This window comes from Siniperca chuatsi, linkage group LG20, assembly GCF_020085105.1.
Source record: "Siniperca chuatsi isolate FFG_IHB_CAS linkage group LG20, ASM2008510v1, whole genome shotgun sequence".
In the NCBI taxonomy this organism is placed as follows: Eukaryota; Metazoa; Chordata; class Actinopteri; order Centrarchiformes; family Sinipercidae; genus Siniperca; species Siniperca chuatsi.
Genome location: NC_058061.1, coordinates 18,281,349 through 18,290,143, shown reverse-complemented (window position 1 = coordinate 18,290,143; position 8,795 = coordinate 18,281,349).

The following is an 8,795-nucleotide window of genomic DNA, read 5'->3' as shown; positions in this document are numbered from 1 at the left end:
CCCCAGAGGTCTTATAAAAATGTCTCACCCACAAAGAAAACACATGGAGTTGACAAAAAGACACAGGTCAGTAGATGACTTGGTTTGGAGAGAAGTGGTCCAATAGCAATAAAACATGATCAGTAAGGTAAATAAAATTGTTTAAATGGGTGGGATTGTTGAAAAGGAAATGGGAGGAACTATAAGGAGGATACGATGGATTAAATAGGAGAGAAAAAGTGGTGAAAGAAATTCCACAATTGTATGGGGAAAGAAAGGCAGATATACTTTGAGCTGTAGGACAGACTGATGCTAGTTTCCTGTCTGAGCACAAAACAGCAGGCTTTGCAGACGCTCGCTTAAAAAGAAAAAACTGATGTCACCAGTAAAACAGCCAAACTAAACCTATTGTTAAAGCTGAAACCCTTGCGTGTGTCTGCACTTGTTGTGTCCCATGCATGCCATCATCTCACTCCATAGAAATACAATGCATAGTAAACACACAGTCTACAACCAACATATCCTGTGTGGTTACAGTAATGCATAGCTACCCTGCTCGGCCTCGAGGCTATAAAGATCATAATTAAAGACTTCAGCAAGTGGAAATCACAGGAAGTAGGAATTAGATTAAGGCTCGGAACTGGATAGCCTGTAAGCAACTCGGATCCAATATCCAGTGTTGAACGGTCAGTCCATGTTGAGTGACCTCTTCCTCCTTGATCCCTTCTGTAAGTATACGGCACTACTCTAAGGCCCACACAAACCATGCAGATAAGGTCTTCAACCAGGCCCACTTGGACGTTGCCCATGAGCTTTCGAAACCAATGGGTTTCCAGCTGTTACAACTGTTACGCTATGGAACACACAGGCAGAGTGTAGGACTCCTGCTGAGAAACAAACTGCTGCCTTAAAGGAAGCAAGCAACTGACCTGTGCAACTATTTAAAAAAGTCCATTGAGTTTAAAAATATGCATTGTGTTAGTCCGCTCATACATTTTGAGGGAGAGAACTTGTTTTCCAAGTTCTTAGAGGAAGACTAGGAAAGAAAACACCAGGAAAAACACCAGGCTTACAGGTCATTCTCTTACTGGATGATAATACACAAAATAGCTCTGAAAATGGGAAGGGAAGACGGTTTGCTCCTTTCAGCTATACCTAAAATAGTGCTGGATGATGGTACCTGCCCATGTTGTTTTGAATCCAACAGCTTTTTCATATTTGTCTCACACTCGTGTTTGACAGACACACACAGTAACCGATGAGGCGTTTCACTACAAGATTTATTAGTCTGCAGCAAGGGCAACTGTCAACTCTCAGTGCTATGAGTCGCTCTGCTGTTGCTGCAGGCCAAGCAGAGCTAATGAGAAACAGCCTGTCTCAGGCTCACCGGCTGGGTGTCTTTCACCCCTTTGGGTTAACAAAAGATGACATCATACTACAATGCCTTTGAGCTTGTTAACAGACAGTAAGGACAGTGCAAAGTTGTAAATGACGAAGTCATTATGAGGTTTCCCTGTGACAATGGAGTTGGAATGCTTTGCTTTGTTTTTATACTGTTACCTGTCATTTAGTGTTACTACAACACTTTTGAGTGACTGTGTGTCAACTTTACTGCTCTAATGAAAATTTTTACATTAATGTATCAAATGACTGCAATGTGAAAGATGTTGCTTGTAGAAGCAGAGAATTATCACCTAACTCTGCATTTCCCCTCAGCTTTACGGACCTTTTTTTAGCATCTTTAAGCTCATTGTTTTGGTTTTACAGCCACAACTTTACTGTTTTGATTCACCCTCACTGCTCTCATCACCTTCACCATCACTTTCAGCTGCTATGGGCAGCTGTTTTCAGCAAAAAGGCTCTGATAAACCAACTGTACGCTACCTGCCCAGCACCAAACAGCAGACAGACAAAGTTAGGAACTAGCTGGCTAACATAGTAGAGCATTTAGCTACTGAAGACTCGGATATTAATTTCAGGAGTTGGCAGAAAGAAAAACAGAGCTAAAAGGAGAGTAAAAGTAGGACTTACATTTATCAGGACACATACATGACTGTGTCTTCTTGATGTGTAAATAAGCAACTCTTTGCTAACACTTTCACCATATCAACTTTTGAAGGTGGTAATACGTCAGTGTGCTGTTTACAGCTTGTTGTGCTGCCCCCAAGTGGCCAAAACAATCCTTTAATGCAGAAGAAAGAAAGGCCAGCAGGTTTGGGATGTCTAACAAAAGGACAACTAGGCATCCATTGAGGAGTTATTGTTTTTCAGAATATGTGAGAGAGATTTTCAGATCATGCACGAACAAAGTAACAAATCGTTATTTACACCTCTAATATTTAGTTAATTCAGATTTTGGGCTATCCCAGATGATAGTTGTCAATCCTGGGAATAATGTGAAATATATTTTAGTGTCATTCCAAAACAATGGTCCTAGATCACACTGTGAGACCGTCCATTAGTGGCCAATTTAGAGCTTTGGCCACCAAAGACGGCTGGCGTCAAAATTCTGACAGTGCCAGCGGCTCACCATGTGACTGCTCCTGTGATGGATGGATGACGTGTCTCTGCTTACATTCTTTTCTCCAATGTTACATCGTAGCGCCACAACTCACCAGGCATTTATTGCACAATCTCATGCCTAAATATTGATATTGTACAGTCTGACACAGGTTGCAACCAAGATTTTATTAGATCCATTTCACAGCGTGACATACAATTAACATGCAAGATTGCTGTTATTCCTCTGAGTAAGGGGCCTTTAGCCATAGATAGTAGAAAACACCCAAACTATTTCATGTACTGTAGATGTACAGTGAAACTTGGAGATGGGTCACGCTGGTTTTGTACCTCAGCCAACTGTGACCATGGCTCACAGAATAGCACATGAATGAACAGACCACAAACACAAAATCTTTGATATAACAAAGGTGCTTTCCCTGAGAGTCGGTAATAATGATCACTGTTTTCTGTGGTGAAAAAAATACTGAAGAACTCCAAATATTAACTAATAGCTAATACGATGGCAAGTCAGGAAGCACGATACTTCAGCAAAACGAGTGTACAGCAGATGCAAGTGATGACTCATTTTCAAGTTTAGAGAAATGTGTTTTTAGTTACATGTTCACATGGTTTGCTAAATTAATTTCTGGCAAGTTAGTGGAACCATTTAGGAGCACTCATGAGTAATGACTGATCACTTCATGTCTTCTAATTTAGGCTCTGAAACAGTCAAGACATTTCTGTATACACAGTGCCAACAAACCAATCCTGACCCAGTCATGACATTCATCATATGCAAACAACCACCACATGACTAATTACCCACCCAAAAACACTTTCTCAAGTCCATGTTAAGCTTTCCTGAATGAAACGTGGACAAACATTTACAAAAAGGAAAGGAGCCCTTTGAACTTGCAGCCCTGAAGCAAAGACAACACAACAGTCACATAGTTAGAGGAAAGGAAAGCCACATCCATTCCGAGTTTAAATAAACACATGAATGCCTCGGCCCCGCGGTGCCAGCTTTCCTAAACATGTCCAACAAGCTATCACTCATCTCTGCACAAAAGCGGCTTTACTTCTTGTTTTGCATTAGAAGGCCTAAACAATAGCTCTTAAAGAAGACAAAGTATGCAGAAGCATGCTGGAACGGAAGAATCATTCCATGTGTCTGATCCTGAGCAGGATAAAGCCGCATCCTTCTGGCACCATGTATGTGTTCCTTTTCAAGCTTTCTGTGTCCTGTAAAGGTTGACTTAGCATGAAATACACGAGCTTAATTTGCAATTCACACAATTCATATACAGTAGTTACATGTGTTGACACCTGGGAGCTGCCCACTGTTTTCACTCTTTTATTACCGGCTTTTGTGCAGCTCCACGGAAGTGACTCTGCAGATACAAACTTATTGTACTTTCCTCTGCAGTTTCTGGTTCGCTCTGCTAATCATAAACTGTCCTAGCAAAGCAGTTTTAAAGGGAAGTGAGAGCATGACACCAGAACAAGTGTCCAGTGACAATTTACTGCCATGTATGGCACGTGATCCTTTTAATGTTTCTGCTGTGTTGTGTTTTATGCCAAAACATTGTTACATTGTCTTTCACCAAGGGATGGAAGTTCTTAACATCTGGTTCTGAATTGGTTTTCTATTAAGCATTTTTCTACATTCCAAATCAAGTATCTTGCTCGAGGGTACTTCAGTAACAAATGTCAGAAATAGGAGTTTTTCTGATTCACTTTCTCAGACCAGAAATATCTGACTTCTACATGCTCCAGTATAGCTGACACATATTCAGATTACAGTAAAGATGGCGGATGGTGTTTGTGAAGTTGTTTCAGTTCATTGCTGGTAGCATGCACTGAAAATACATTTGACCGAAAAAGTAACATGAACACAAATCTACAAGTGATGACATTAAATCTGATAAACAGGATCAACATAAACAATAACAGCATCTCCAACCTTTGTAAATGTGCCGTGTTAAAACTAAATTTTTATAAAAACCTTTGGCATGTCAGGTTTTTTACCAAAGCATTTGATGATAACTTACTTGCATCATCAACTGGGTAAAACAAACTCAACTGGCAATTTTGGGCAGGAAACGTTAGGCACAGTATTTATGAATATATCTGTACAGTATAAATTAGCAATAACAAGATTGTTTGTGAAACATATGTTTGTGTACAACAATGTGGTGGTGACCAGCAGGAAAGTGCTTCAAAATGCTGTCGAGCAGCTGTGAAAGAAGACAGGAAGGAAATGAAAGGAAATCCTTGTTAGCAAGTTAGTAAATGAAATACAAGGATGATGATATACATGACATCAGTGCTGGGTCTGTCTTTTTTATCATTTCTATATTTCTTTGATTGTCCGCTGCTATTTCTGTCGCTGTAACTTTGACTCTGTTATTAGCCTACCTTTTTGGAGGTTTACGATAGGCTCGTTTGAGATGAGCTGCGCCTCGCCTGGAAAGTGGACAAGAGCTCATATCCCCTTAGATCCAATCTGATTCAATAAAATGTTATCAGGATTGCTGGGCCTGTCCCTCAAAAACGAAAGAAATTCAAAGAAAGAATCAATAGTCAAACTACGGGGAGAGGGCAGCAGAAAAACAGGACAACAGTTTTCATTAATGATCTGTCATATATTTAGACTGTCAGGGCTTCACATCTGTACAGATGTTATTTAGAAGCCTCACATCCCACTTGTTAGGAAAAGTTTTGTGTAACTTCATAATGCTTAAATAATTAAATACATCCATATTGTAGACTAGAACAATCATAGATTATATGCATGAAAAAACTACCTGTAATATAAGCTGAATGTAATCAACCTCTCTGATAAAAGTCACCACCGACCACACAACGTTATTTCTGTGAACAGAAGAAACCTTCATAGTGCAAAATCCGACAAATTAAATCAAAATCTCTCCAATTCTCCGTTTCCCTAAAACGTCATGTTGTTGATCCAACATCTAAACTAATCAGCTCTTAGATTGGGGAAGAGCCATGTGTTTCCTATCATGCCCTGAAGTGAAGCAGTCAGTGGAGAGCAACTGCGGTGCCTGGCTCCCAAAACAGCCGCCGCCTTGAGCTTGTGAGGTTATGTTTGCTCATGTTTGCGTGACGTCAGAGCAAGTCGGGATCAAGTCAGACAAAATTCGGACAGAAATCTAACCGTCATGCATTGTGTGTTGATCGATTCTGCCCAGGCCTGACTCATCTTGAACGAGACACTAAGACTCTATGCTTTGGCAGCCATGTTCAGTGAATGGCTGATTTTGTTGCTAAACCTCCTTAGTCATGTCTTAAAAATGAATAAATAGCTGTTAATGTCTGTAAACATTTTTTGGGGGCAATGATTTCAGAACTGACACTGTTCAAAGTTGACATTTTTAGCTTGTTAGCTACAGTAGCTTACCCTAGCAAATCTAGTTTTTGTTGTTTAGCTTGTTAGCTACAGTAGCTTACCTTAGTGTGTGACCTACACATGACTAAAATATTAGTTCATCTTTGTAGTAGACAACGGTGGCTTGTGGTGAAATGTTGAATGTGTTGTAAAAAAGAATACGGGCTAAACACAAAACAGTTTGAAACGAAAAGAAATGTTTTTCTTTCTCTTTCTTTATTTCTTTGCCTCTCTCTGTCACGCTCTCAAATGCTTCCTGTAGATGTTCATGCACACACACTCTTCTCACATTTCAAATCCTTAGATGTAATCTGAACTGCTGTGTGCACTACCTCACTCAATTAGGTCAGCATCCATTTCCTCCAGTGTGACCTGCAGATCTCCTGACCTGTATTTCACACTGCTGGGGAAAATGAATCAGGCATATAGACCACATTATACTGTCGCCTGCTGTTTCAGGAGAATTAGAAATAAATAAATAAAAGAGAAAACAGCTACAAATGGGCAGGTCTGGTAAAAAAGGGAGGAAGTAAATGGGTTTGGGTTTTGTCTGTAGTTTAACATTACAAAAAAATGGCATTTTGTGGCTACTTTTTCCGCACTCTACAATACCATGGCTGCTTTTGCTCTGACAGGCACAGTGGAGTCTAACCCCTAACCCACGTAGATTTTTTTTTCTTTCTGCACAGGATGTCCTCTTCCTAATGTGGTATCATAAGTGACCTGATGTTAGGTTGGTGCATGCAGACCTAAAAATAATAACCAGGTCTGAATAATGTCTTAGACCAAAACTCTGATTATAAGAAACATGTTTAGGATTTCCAATTAATCAGGTACTGTGCTGCTTTTACTTTTAGAATTTGCCGTATAAGCAAATTTAGTGCCTTGCAGAGTTTTCTAACCAACTTTGCGTCATCAGCACTAGTGATGCTATTCTATAACTCAACTACAAAAACACACAAAGTGGGCTGACCTGGTTTTATGCAGTAGGCGCCATTTGCTGCACAACCTGAAAAATAAGGCCTGTGACATGCTGAAGTTTTCTTCTCATATCTGTAAACATGAGCACTCAGCTAGTGGAAATTATTTTAGCATTTATCTTTTCCTACTCTGTGACGTGCCAAAATGTTCTCCATGAAAGCCGCACCGAGCTAGTTGATAAGTTAATGGAATCTTTCAGCCACCCGCTTTCTGTTGTCTGATTGGCCATTAACGGAATTTTGGAGGTACAGTTGGTGGTGACAATGGTGTTATTCCTGAAATATTCACATTTATCTCGTTTATCAATTTGTTTCACTTTATTTCACTTTTTGTCACTTTTTCTATGTGTAAATGAACTAACCTAGTTGTGCATCTCAAGAGCCTCTTTTCGTTCTTTGTCAGTGTGTCTCTTTATCTTGACATCATGCACCCGATACCACTTCCTGGTAGCCTAAGGTTCACATGAGCAGCGTAATCTGAATAAGCCCTTATCAGACTATGACCAGGGCCTGGTTGTATGACTTTCAGCACTGTTTCACATCACAAACATCAAAATTCATCTGCTTATTTATACTTCACAAAATGGATTTCTAATTTCCCTAAACAACGGAAAGAAATCTAATTGCAGAGATGTTTCACCTTGCAGTGTCTTAGAGATGTCTGACCGGGAACTGTACTGATTTCAGGGTAGATTGACATGATACTGTGATTTGTACAAAGACAGCACCACCTACTGGCAGATAGGACGCACTGTGTGGCATTCGCATCACGTGAAAGTGCATCATATGAAATGCATCAGGCTAAATTTAGAAAGGTCACAGCTGAGTAATGTCTGAGGTGTGACTACAGTATGTGATACATTATACTTACTGCTGACAGAAGTCTGTGTGTCAGCATGCATGTGTGTGTGTGTGTGTGTCTTTGGAAAAAGGGTCAGACTGAAAACTATTTACAAACACAGCACAGTTAAGCAGGTCAGTATACTGTATACTTCTATTTTTATTTGGTATATGTTTTTTTACGTGCATTTTTTATGCGCATAGAATAGCACTAAAGTTTTCTCAGCCACTTCCCTTACCAAAATGTTTAATATAGTAACTCACATGAAAGCGTCTTATGTGTTCTTTGCTTGCTATGTGAAGTACTTTGTAACTTTGTTTTGATAAGTTCTATATAAATAAAGATATTATCATATTATTATTATTTCACTTTCATGAACACAGCATTTTTGGACATTTTGGTTTTCTACCCCCATAAACAAGCATTCAGAAATCAGATTGACATTTCACTTAATGATTGAGCATGAGGGACTTTTTGGATCAATTAGAGAGGGAAAAAATCCAGTTTTGCTTTATTTTGGGACATAAAACAAGGCTTGTGTAGTAGTCAGAGATTTTTGTTACACATACATTTATTTTAGATTACTACATAAATTTCCTTTTTTGGACAATGTTTTTTTTTTGCTAGTACTGTAAGTGAACCACTAACATGTCACCAGCAATATTTCTTACAGTTGTTAATTAACTTATTGTGCCCAGAAAAAGCGAATATAAAGTCATGTGTAGGTTTGACTTACATGGAGATTTATAGAGACCTGTTCTTGGAGTGAAACTGTAATAGTTAAGGTTTTGTGATGAGGTTTGAAAGCAGTAAAAAAATAAATAAATAACCAGGATACAAAATCCACTGCATGATTTTGCTCTTATCAGTCTTTCGGACCAGGTTGGGATTTTCACTGAAGCTCATCAAAATCCTATTTGTGATCAGCAGACCAGTCTCACTGCTTTCTTTTTTTTTTTTTTTAGAGGTCTGGAAAGCCTAACGCCTTCACTTCCTTATACAATCAGTGAACAACATTGACACCTTTATATGTCATTTTTATTTGAAACAGAATAATCCTAGAAACAGTTACCGTCATTTTTTA